Source organism: Caretta caretta, chromosome 1, assembly GCF_965140235.1.
Source record: "Caretta caretta isolate rCarCar2 chromosome 1, rCarCar1.hap1, whole genome shotgun sequence".
In the NCBI taxonomy this organism is placed as follows: Eukaryota; Metazoa; Chordata; order Testudines; family Cheloniidae; genus Caretta; species Caretta caretta.
This window is the reverse complement of record NC_134206.1, coordinates 152,520,166-152,532,345: the sequence shown is the minus strand read 5'-3', so window position 1 is coordinate 152,532,345 and position 12,180 is coordinate 152,520,166. Positions and strand designations below refer to the sequence as shown.

Below are 12,180 nucleotides of genomic sequence, written 5' to 3'. Positions count from 1 at the left end.
GAAAGTTAGTGGTATCTTAAGAACAAATAATCATGACTCGATCACATTTGTTATATGCAATCAGAATATAATCCGCACACATTTTTTTTATTTTATATTACACACACACACACACACACATACACTTTCATACTTTGTACAACTGGCACTCAAAACTGAAAACAACTATAAGCTAAGTCATTTTGGAGCAAATGGAAACAGAAAAATGTGAATGATCATTAGGAACTATCTAAGAGCATTTTACTAGATCCCCAGAAAACCACATCCCTCAACTGAGGAAGATTCATTGATTCCAAGACCAGAAAGGACCACTGTGATCATCTACTCTAACCTCTTGTATAATAAAGGCCACAGAACTTCCCCAAAATAATTTCTAAAGAGTATTTTAGAAAAAAACATCAAATCTTGATTTAGAAATTGCCAGTGACGGAGAATCCACCCGACCCGCTAAATCAACACTGCTGCATCGATTGCAGCAGTGCCTACTTAGCCGGTAGCGTAGACATGGCCATAGCTTCCACCACTCAAGGAGGTGGATCACCACACCAACCGGAGAAGCCTTCCTGTCAGCATAGGTAGCGTCTTCACTAAAGCATTACAGTGCTGCAGCTGCAGCAATGCAGACAAGTCCTTAGCATACAGCTCCCAAGCCTGTTTAGCCAACACCAGATGCAAAGTCTCTCTCTCTCTAGCATTTCCAGAGTCACACTGTACTTGCAGGCCCCTGCTTGGCTTTTACTTCTTTTCTTCTCACTCTCCTTGTTCTTGTCTGTGACTTTGTGCCTGTGCGTGTGTATGTGTTCTCTCCTACACCCACACACCTACCCTAGCCCAAAAGCTCTGGGGTGGATTCTCACACACCTTTTTTCTGAGGTGGGAGTTTGTTTATAGTTGTTAATTGAAAGGTGAGTTAATCAAGATCAACTTCAACAGGGTTTTAATGCAACCCATTACAAGGTTGCACCCAGCTCATAAAAGTATTTTTAAAAATCTGGCCCTTAAGCAATTTTGAAAGGTTTACCGGGGGGTTAATCAATGACACAGAATATATACACTATTAATGATGTGGACAGAGCAAGGCAGCTTTGGTAAAAGGCTTCATTTTAAAGAGAATTGTATTTAAATAAAGTTATCAAGTAAAAGCTTTTTCTAGAGTAATGTGGGGGTGGGGAGGACTGGGCTGCCTGCCAGCACTGGACCCAAAGAAAAAGCGAAACTACCACACCTGTTATTTGTGCTTGCATTTTCTAGCAAGATCTCTTAGAAAGCTACATTTCTGGAGTTTAGAGGATAAAGAGAAATGATGGAACTTGTGGTTAAGGAACTGGAATTGGACTCAAGAGATCTTATTACAATTTTTGATTTTGCTATATGCTGAGAATTAAGCAAATACAATCTGAGTTGCTTCTTTAAGTCACTAAATGAAAAAATTCTTTCAGTTACTAAATTTCATATGACTTACATTAGCAAGGCTGCCTGGCGAAGTGTCCTGTAGGAAGCAGACTGAATTCTTATGGGAGGTTTAATATCTGTTGAAACTGCTCCTAAAGGAAAACAAAAGAAATTACTATTGAACAAACAGTGGAATTCTGGGACTTGGGGTCAAACTCCCCAAATCCCATGATTCTGTTCCCTCCATCCTGTGGTTCCTCTCTTCCAAGGTGGGCTAGAGCCATTTCTGAATTGCCGTGGGCCAGCATGGACACAACAACACTCCATGCCAGCAATGACGAACATGCAAAGGCTGTTTGGACTTTATTTGAGCTCTCAGTGCTGGGGGGCTTTGGATTTGGATTTCAACCACCAACCAACGGATGCAGCCACAACAGCAGCAGAGGGAGAAGGAAAGTCACTGAGCAACTGCTACTACATGGGCTGTTCTTAGAGTAGCTGCACACAGCACAACACCATTTCTGGGCTTGGAAACCAGCATCAATGGGTTGGAAAGGACGGTTCTGCAGACCTGGGAGGATATGGAGTGGTGACAGGATTTCTGAATGGCAAAGACAGCTCTTTTAGAGATCTGTGCCGAACTCACTTCAAAGCTGCAGTGGCAGCATACTAACATGCTGTTTACCATCGTTAACAAACAGGTCACCATCTGTCAACAGTTCACCCCCAACTGTTACTGGTCCGCAGACAAACAATTCAGTGTTGGAAGATCAGCTGTGGGGACACAGTCATGCAAGCGTGTGCTGCTATCAGAAGGTACTGGTACACTGGCTTATAAAGCTTGACAATGCTAATGCTTAGGACTCTATTGATGGCTTTGCACACATGGGGTTCTCAAAATTGTATTGGAGCAACTGATGGGACCCACATACCTATCATTTGCCTTCAACATCAGGCATCAGAGCTTGTCATAAATATAAAGGGAAGGGTAAACCCCTTTGAAATCCCTCCTGGCCAGGGGAAAGCTCCTCTCACCTGTAAAGGGTTAAGAAGCTAAAGGTAACCTCGCTGGCACCTGACCAAAATGACCAATGAGGAGACAAGATACTTTCAAAAGCTGGGAGGAGGGAGAGAAACAAAGGGTCTGTGTCTGTCTGTCTGCTGGTCTTTGCCAGGGACAGAACAGGAATGGAGTCTTAGAACTTTTAGTAAGTAATCTAGCTAGGTATGTGTTAGATTATGATTTCTTTAAATGGCTGAGAAAAGAATTGTGCTGAATAGAATAACTATTTCTGTCTGTGCATCTTTTTTGTAACTTAAGGTTTTGCCTAGAGGGGTTCTCTATGTTTTTGAATCTAATTACCCTGTAAGATATCTACCATCCTGATTTTACAGGGGGGATTTCTTTATTTCTATTTACTTCTATTTTTTATTAAAAGTCTTCTTGTAAAAAACTGAATGCTTTTTCATTGTTCTCAGATCCAAGGGTTTGGGTCTGTGGTCACCTATGCAAATTGGTGAGGTTTTTTTTTTTTTTCCAACATTTCCCAGGAAAGGGGGGGTGCAAGTGTTGGGAGGATTGTTCATTGTTCTTAAGATCCAAGGGTCTGGGTCTGTAGTCACCTAGGCAAATTGGTGAGGCTTTTTACCAAACCTTGTCCAGGAAGTGGGGTGCAAGGTTTTGGGAAGTATTTTGGGGGGAAAGACGCGTCCAAACAGCTCTTCCCCAGTAACCAGTATTAGTTTGGTGGTGGTAGCGGCCATTCCAAGGATAACGGGTGTAATATTTTGTACCTTGGGGAAGTTTTGACCTAAGCTGGTAAAGATAAGCTTAGGAGGTTTTTCATGCAGGTCCCCACATCTGTACCCTAGAGTTCAGAGTGGGGGAGGAACCTTGACAGAGCTGAACTGAAAAGTGCTCCCTATGATGCTCTAAGGCCTGGCTGACGACTGTGGCAGGTTCACAAACATACATGCAGGGTAGTCTGGAAAAGTCCACAATACTGGGATCTTTTGGAATTCGTGCCTGTTTATCTTAATGAATGGAGAGTTTGCCTCCAGGAGCACTATGGACATTAAGGGCATGCAGATTTCTCTGGGTACTGTGGAAGACCCAGTTTATCCTCTGTGACACCGGACAGTGAAGTCATTTATGGTGTACTTTGACAGAAGGAATAAACTGCTTAACTATCGTCTCAGCAGTTGCAGAATGGCAGTGGAGTGTGCATTCGGCCGTTTGAAATCAAGACGGCATTATTTTTCATTAGATTAGAAACTGCACAATGATATTTACCTAGGATTATAGCTGCATGTTGTATTTTGCACAATATCTGTGAGAGTAAGAAAGTCTTAATGTGTGCGAGGCTGTGGTGCAGTCATGCAGAGACATGAGCAGCCCCAAGGCATTGTCAGGGACTGCTTTTGTTCTTACTTTGAGTTTGGTGCCTGAAAGAGTGCAGCTGTACATCCAGCTGTGGGGGTTTTGGGGGGAAAGGGAGAGAATTTTGAGAATTGAAGTTGATTTTATGGATGTTGGAAGTGGCACATTTGGGTACTCTATTTTATACCATCTGTGCTTTTATAAAAACTTACGACACTGCTGTTCAGTTGAAAATTTGTGGGTTGTGTGTACCATCCATTGCAGGTACTTTGGTACTTAATGTTTTTTATTGCACAAATTATTGCAATAAATAAAAACCAAAAATAAAACTTAGAAAATGTTACAATCTTTGATCATAGTGATTAAAACAACATCAAACACAGGTTTAAAGTGAAAAAATGTCTTTCACATACAGTGGGGTGAAGAGGGCAACATACAACAAGTCAGGGGAGGGGACTTCTGTTCACACGCAGGTGAACATCTTGTCTTTGCTTCTTCTAGACCCTCTACCTTCTAGGGTAGCATATTGGGGTCACAGTTGCCACATGCATTGGATAGTGCAGATGTGCTGGGCTCCCATGTGGTGTTCTTACTACCCAGTGCTGAAGCTGGGGAAGTGAATGGCCTCTGGGAGCAAGGCTGCAGGTCTACTGCGGGAAACATAGGCTGGTGTTCCCAGTACCCTAGATCATACAGGGGCTGCAGAACATGGCTGGTTCTGGTTGAAGATGCTCGACTGTCTGCTGGCCTAATTTCACTATGCAACCCAACAGAACGTTCTGCCTGATCATTGCCTCCAGGAGTCCCTATCTTCCTCCGCAGCATCTTTCGTCATGGCAACACTGTCTCGAGCCAGTTCAATGCCGTCGCTGGATAGCTGCCTGTCTTTTTCTCTTTCAGACATCAAAAACACTTTCCAGTTATCAGTAGTTTTCCAGGGCTTTTTGGAAAGTCTGTAAGGAGGGCTTCAGACATCTCATCCTTAGACCTCTGTTTCTTCCTTTTCATATCAGTCAACTGCTCAGCTCTGGATAAAGGGGAGTACAGAAAACAACAAGTAGTTATTGTCCACATTAGTGCTGTTTCCATAGAAGCAATTACAGCATTCTTTTTGTTTTAGCCTCTATTTCTGAATTCCATTCCTTTAGATTCATCCCAGCCCTGGGAGGCCTCAGAGGTGATAAGTGTTGTGTACACAAGGGCTAGATTAGGATGTTGGGATTTCTGTTCCCGGTTTGGGATTTGCAGTTTATGCTGTGCCTTGGAGGAACTAATATGGTGCGGAAGTGAACTGGAAAGCGATCCACTCTGCATCCCCTTTAAGCAGTCCTGACTCTTGATATTATACTGAGACAGGGGATTCGGAGGCAGAGAAGGCGCTTATTCAAGACCAATGAGATATGCTGCTGTGATGTAATTCACCAAGATGGTCCCCGCAGAAGTGCTGCAGGAGCGGAAGGGTGTCACAAACTATGCCAAGGGCAACGATCATGTTACGGTTCCACTGAATGTCTATACCAAATATCTAGCAATTTCTCAGTCTTAGATTCTGCTTTATCTCCCCTGCTGACATGAAGAAAGCACAGAAAAAAAAACCAGATAAGGTTCTGGACTGATTGTCAGAAACCTTAACAGTTCCCAGTCTTTTTTCTATGAAATGTGTAAGCCTGTGAAAAATCATTATGCCACCTTTGTCTGCTTGACTGCTGTAATGGTTAAATGGTATTTGATGTACCTTGGCTAACTGCCTTAAGATCCTTATAGCTATGCTATCCCCAACCTAGTCTTCTTTCCTATATGAATTCCTATTTGCAATGCTGTTACAGGGCATATATACCTCAACTTGGAGCACTTGCGGCACCTTAGAGACTAACCAATTTATTTGAGCATGAGCTTTCGTGAGCTACAGCTCACTTCATCAGATGTATACCGTGGAAACTGCAGCAGACTTTATATACACACAGAGAATATGAAACAATACCTCCTCCCACCCCACTGTCCTGCTGGTAATAGCTTATCTAAAGTGATCAACAGGTGGGCCATTTCCAGCACAAATCCAGGTTTTCTCACCCTCCACCCCCCCACACAAATTCACTCTCCTGCTGGTGCTAGCCCATCCAAAGTGACAACTCTTTACATAATCAAGTCGGGCTATTTCCTGCATAGATCCAGGTTTTCTCACATCCCCCCCACCCCCATACACACACAAACTCACTCTCCTGCTGGTAACAGCTCATCTAAACTGACCACTCTCCAAGTTTAAATCCAAGTTAAACCAGAACATCTGGGGGGGGGGGTAGGAAAAAACAAGAGGAAACAGGCTACCTTGCATAATGACTTAGCCACTCCCAGTCTCTATTTAAGCCTAAATTAATAGTATCCAATTTGCAAATGAATTCCAATTCAGCAGTTTCTCGCTGGAGTCTGGATTTGAAGTTTTTTTGTTTTAAGATAGCGACCTTCATGTCTGTGATTGCGTGACCAGAGAGATTGAAGTGTTCTCCGACTGGTTTATGAATGTTATAATTCTTGACATCTGATTTGTGTCCATTTATTCTTTTACGTAGAGACTGTCCAGTTTGACCAATGTACATGGCAGAGGGGCATTGCTGGCACATGATGGCATATATCACATTGGTGGATGTGCAGGTGAACGAGCCTCTGATAGTGTGGCTGATGTTATTAGGCCCTGTGATGGTGTCCCCTGAATAGATATGTGGGCACAATTGGCAACGGGCTTTGTTGCAAGGATAAGTTCCTGGGTTAGTGGTTCTGTTGTGTGGTATGTGGTTGTTGGTGAGTATTTGCTTCAGGTTGCGGGGCTGTCTGTAGGCAAGGACTGGCCTGTCTCCCAAGACTTGTGAGAGTGTTGGGTCATCCTTTAGGATAGGTTGTAGATCCTTAATAATGCGTTGGAGGGGTTTTAGTTGGGGGCTGAAGGTGACCGCTAGTGGCGTTCTGTTATTTTCTTTGTTAGGCCTGTCCTGTAGTAGGTAACTTCTGGGAACTCTTCTGGCTCTATCAATCTGTTTCTTTACTTCTGCAGGTGGGTATTGTAGTTGTAAGAAAGCTTGACAGAGATCTTGTAGGTGTTTGTCTCTGTCTGAGGGGTTGGAGCAAATGCGGTTTCCTCTTGTTTTTTCCTACCCCCCCCCCCGATATTCTGGTTTAACTTGAATTTAAACTTGGAGAGTGGTCAGTTTAGATGAGCTATTACCAGCAGGAGAGTGAGTTTGTGTGTGTTTGGGGGTGGGGGGGAAGTGAGAAAACCTGGATCTATGCAGGAAATAGCCCGACTTGATTATGTAAAGAGTTGTCACTTTGGATGGGCTAGCACCAGCAGGAGAGTGAATTTGTGTGGGGGGGTGGAGGGTGAGAAAACCTGGATTTGTGCTGGAAATGGCCCACCTGCTGATCACTTTAGATAAGCTATTACCAGCAGGACAGTGGGGTGGGAGGAGGTATTGTTTCATATTCTCTGTGTGTATATAAAGTCTGCTGCAGTTTCCACGGTATACATCTGATGAAGTGAGCTGTAGCTCACGAAAGCTCATGCTCAAATAAATTGGTTAGTCTCTAAGGTGCCACAAGTACTCCTTTTCTTTTTGCGAATACAGACTAACACGGCTGTTCCTCTGAAACCTGTCAACTTGGAGCATTAGCCTTACTACCTGTATGGGCATACAATACCTCATGAATATACCTAATGCAATACCTATGCCTACATATACCTCATGTAAACTGGTCCACCATATCATTCAACAGGTGTTCTAACATGATGCAATTTTCCAGTCTAGATAAGACCCTACACATACAGGACACTCTTTAAAGGGATCATTTACAGCTATGGAGATACCAATACCTAGAATGACTCAACTAAGAACTCTCTTATTTAATATGTATTTAATTATCCAGGGTGTAATTAGCAAGCCACTAGTTTTCTTGTAATATTATTAAAATAGCTCTTGACAATACATATACATGATGGGCCAGATCCTGAACTCCTTATGCAGGCACAATTCTCATTAGACTTCTGGCTGAGTAAGTAGTACAGGATCTGCCCAAACATGGCAAAGAAAGCCAGGACAGACTAATGCCAGAATTTTATTGCTTTTGTCTCTGGCAGTTTAATAAACACTTTTTTTTAAAGTGATATAAAAATTATCCCTTGATACTTTAGCAGCATTAGCATTGACATTACATTGAATCCTCTCAAGCAGCATAGACTCTTCACAGATTACTACGGCTCCCATGTGTAAAATCATCATCCTTCCCCAACAAGTATTTACTTGATATCACCAGAATGATTTAATAGAATCGTAGATTCAAGCTGCTCTGTTCATTCTCTGCATTTATATGCTCCTTTTCTGCATTTAAATGAAGAAAGTCTGCAGTGCATGAAAAAACAGTTCAGGAATCTACCTCTGCATCGTCTCTTTCAGCACAGTTCCTTTTACAGTTGACAGAACTATACTGAACTACCCATCTTCACTTGCCAGCGTATAGTTCCCTCTAGTGTAATAAACAATAAGTAGCATGATCAAGCAATACATCATGGAACAGGGGGTCAAAATATTTCTTTTCAATTTATAAGTGTTTTTGTGACATCAGTAACAGATTTAGTCATTTTCCATGACAAGAGGAAGAATTTTGATTGTTGAAATTAGTTTAAAGATGAATCTCTCTGAGATAAATAAAATACACAATGGAAAGCCAATAGCAATGGCTCAGTAGGTCGGGAAGAGATAAGCACAGATGAACTAGAAGCTATTTTAATTTTATATTTTCCTACATCCTGAAAAGACTCAAAAGTGAAAGAACTCTTCCAACCTTGGGGTAAATCCCCATTCCACACTGCTGATTTCTTCTTCGCAATGCGGCTCACTAGTGTATATTCTACACCTATATCTGACAGAAAACTTCTATTAGTTTACATTCAGCAAGATGGAATGTTACCATTAGCTGCCATAGTAACAATTTATTAAAAAAAAAATAGCTTCAAAGCATGGAGTCTTGAGAAAGCATTGCATGAAACATTAAGGAGGTGCTGCGATACAATAGAAAAATGAAATGTGTTATGCTGAAAAACTATATAACCTTCATGTATTTTTTCATTATTCGGTTTCCATTTGTGCTTGCTCATAATGATATCTGTTTTAAACAAGGGATTTCTCCCTCCTGATCAATCTTCTCTTACTCTGTTCTGCAGCACATGCCAAACCTGAAAGCTAGTTCCAGGGCAAGTGACTGAAGTCAAAAATAAAATAATAATTTGGTATGTGATTTTTATATTTTCAAAGTGCTGTGCAAAATTAATCCACAAAATACTCCTGTGAGGTAGGCAGGCATATATCAACCCTCTTAAGGAATCACACAGTCAAAACTAGGATTAGAACTCAGGAGTTCCTGACTCCCAGTCTTGAGCTTAGACCTAAATGTCTTTTTCAAATTAGAGTGAGTTAGGGGAAGAGAAGAATGATGTTACAGTGGCTAAGTCTTTCTATGTTGTGAACAAAATAAATCACAAAAGTTACAACACTGAGAAGTCTCACTACTTCAGTACTCCAACTTGCAGTATTTTGTGCTGGTTACCCAACCGGTCTCTCAAACAACAACAGATAGTGGTGACTTCCTATTTATTAGCTATTCATTGTTTTATTATGTGCAAGAATAAAAGTAAATGTCAGTATTAACCTTTTCAATTAAACACAGCAATTAGAGAACATTACCTTGCCATTCACTTTTAATACCAGTCTGTAAAATGGTGACTTTGCATCAGATGCATGACAAGGTCATGCAGAGAAATTAATCTAGAAGCAGAAGAAAAAAAAAGTTATTACTCCCATGAGGAAGTGTCTCATTTACAGAATTACAGGGCTCCCTAGCAGATATAAAAATAATTGGGCTTTGTTGTTTTTAAAGCGAGATTGTAAATGCCTCACTGAAACATCTTGGAAGATGTCACCATGCCTCAGTGGGTCATGGCTGAGAATACTACATTCAGGGCAGATTGCTGAGAAATAGAGCAGACTCACCCCAAACTGGTGGTTATTCTATCATTAGATTATACCCAGCCAGTAACAAAAGTGAACTTCTGTCTCACCACACTGGTTAACAAAGAAGCCAAAAATGCAGTCTCCTTAGGCATTCCAGCCCTCGGCTCACCACACAGACACTGAACTTCATGATGAGTGGTTACTGAAAACCAATTTAATCAAATATAGGGTCCTTCTAATCCCAAGGGACCAGCCACTTAGCCAGGTCAATATATAACTCAGATCTTATCCAATAATTATGTTGATGCCAATCCTTACTAACTAAAAACTAAAGGTTTAATAATAAAAGAAAATAGAGTTATAAATGATTAATAGATCATATACACACACAAGTGATTTTTCAGTGTTCATAGATCAGGATCATGGAAATGATGGAATAAACTGCTAGCTTGCAAAACTCTCTCCCTGGAATTACCCAAACAGGTTGGGGGTAATCAGTCCTTGCTTAGAGCTTCCTTGTTAGAAATCCAGTCTAGAGAAAATGAAGACAAAAATGGAGATATGTCAGGGTCCTTTTATATCCTCCGCCATGTGCATGGAATTTTGCTGTCCCAACTAAACTCACAGCCCAGGTGCATGGAAAATTACTAGTCCAAGATGGAGTCCAGGGTCATGCTTTGATGACTCACAGGAGGTGGCCATTGGCCCCTTGGAAACTGATACATCGGCAAGAAGAGCTATCTGGGCAGGATGAGTTTCTTTGATGGCGCACTGTGAGAGTGAAGTGTCCTTGATGGACCATCACTACATAGCTGTCTGGTACCAGTGTAAATCCTGTCTGGTAGGTGTTACCCAGGACTATAACACATGTATAAAATACAAGTCCATGGCCAATATTCATAACTTCAGATATAAAGAGGATACCTGGATTGACATTTACATGACATACTTTGTAAAAGATTTGTTGCAATTGTAGAACAGTGGTAATATCAGTGATGTAAGTGGTCATATTCAATCATACAGCAGCACAGAAGAGTCTTTCAGAATTACTGAAACATGCCAGTTATGGAGTAAAAAGGAAATGCCACCCAATTCCAGGAAAAAAGAAAATCTCAGGGACAATTTCTCATTTACATTCTGCCTACCTACAGACAGCTGCAGTTTCTAAATGGTATTCTTCACTTCATTTATTATATTGTTGTGGAGAACTGCTATGCCCAGCTGAACAACTGATCAGTTTTTCTACCTTCAAAGTACAGTCACCACTGGGAAAAATTATTCCTCCGGTTATCAGCTGAAATCTGTAAAATGCTCTGAGACCCTTCACGATTAAAGGTGCTCTATTACTGGAATATAAATACAAAAAGGCATTTTATTTAGCACAGGAAACTATCTTTGGGTTTTGTGCAGTATTGTGCACACTGTCAACATTTACTAGTAATAAAAGCAAATTCTCTTTTCCAGTTGTAGGGGAGATTCCTGCCCTTACAACAGGGTCACTGCACAGAACTCAAGGTGCTATTAAAGGTGAACTACAAAGGGAGAAGGGTTCTATAGACTTTTATGCTGCTTTATGACATATGAAAAAGACACGAAAAAGGATTTTTTCCCACTTTCTTAAAGGCTAAAAATTCTAGTTTTGTCCACCTGGAAACCCTGTTTATGACTACTGAGGGGATTATGAAGTTACAAGGGAAAAAAACCCTGAAAACTGAGCAACTGAGGGTGAAAGATTTTTCCTGCAGTTTTTAAAGCTGTTTTAACTCCTATTTAACGCCAAGGTTTAACAGGGAAAGATCCCACCACCCTAGCCCCTAATGAAGAGGCACAAACGCTCATACTTAGAATTTATACCGCATTTTTCGTCCACAAGAGCTCAAAGTGATTTAACGAAGGTGCCTAAGCATTAGCTCCAGTTTTCAGCGGGGAAGATTTAAGCAGGGAGAGTTTAATAATTTGCCCCAAGCCACACAGCTCTGACAACGGCGGAGCCAGGAGAAGAAGAAGCCAGACCTCCTGAGTGCCAGCCTGGTGCCTGAGCCAGGAGGCCACCGCCGGTCCGCAGTGCGGCACCGGAAACCTCAAAGGGTTCTCCAGCAAACCCAGGGGAGCCGGACTCGTTATTTCTTGTGGTAAAAGCAGAAGAGGAAATAACCCCCCTCCCCACACACCGATTTCACAAGCCCTGTCCAGCCTTTATTACGCCCTGGCGGGGGGGGGGGGGAGCAGCACACAAGCCCATTTCTCCCCCCTTTGGACAGGTCACCCGCCGAGCTCGCAGCACCGGGCGGCCGTGGCCGACGGGCTTTCGCCACAGGCATCAGCCCCCTGCCCATTGACTCCAGAGCAGGAGCGGGCGCTGCCGCCGCCGGCCTGTCCGACCTTCAGCAGCCTCCTTTCTCCCGCCCCCGC

General features: G+C 42.2%; 1 long non-coding RNA gene across 2 annotated transcripts; it reads right to left on the bottom strand.

The window, feature by feature from the left end:
* Window positions 1–4,088: 4,088 nt before the first annotated feature.
* LOC125642660 (uncharacterized) lies at window positions 4,089–12,103 on the bottom strand. 2 transcript variants are annotated; one of them, XR_012669876.1, is made up of 4 exons: window positions 11,940–12,103; window positions 10,157–10,300; window positions 9,502–9,582; window positions 4,089–4,799 (listed from the first exon to the last, which is right to left on the bottom strand). It is a non-coding gene; the product is annotated as an uncharacterized LOC125642660 (long non-coding RNA). The 2 variants fall into 2 exon arrangements; XR_007358462.2 differs by having other exon boundaries at window positions 10,157–12,103.
* Between the last annotated feature and the right edge of the window lie 77 nt (window positions 12,104–12,180).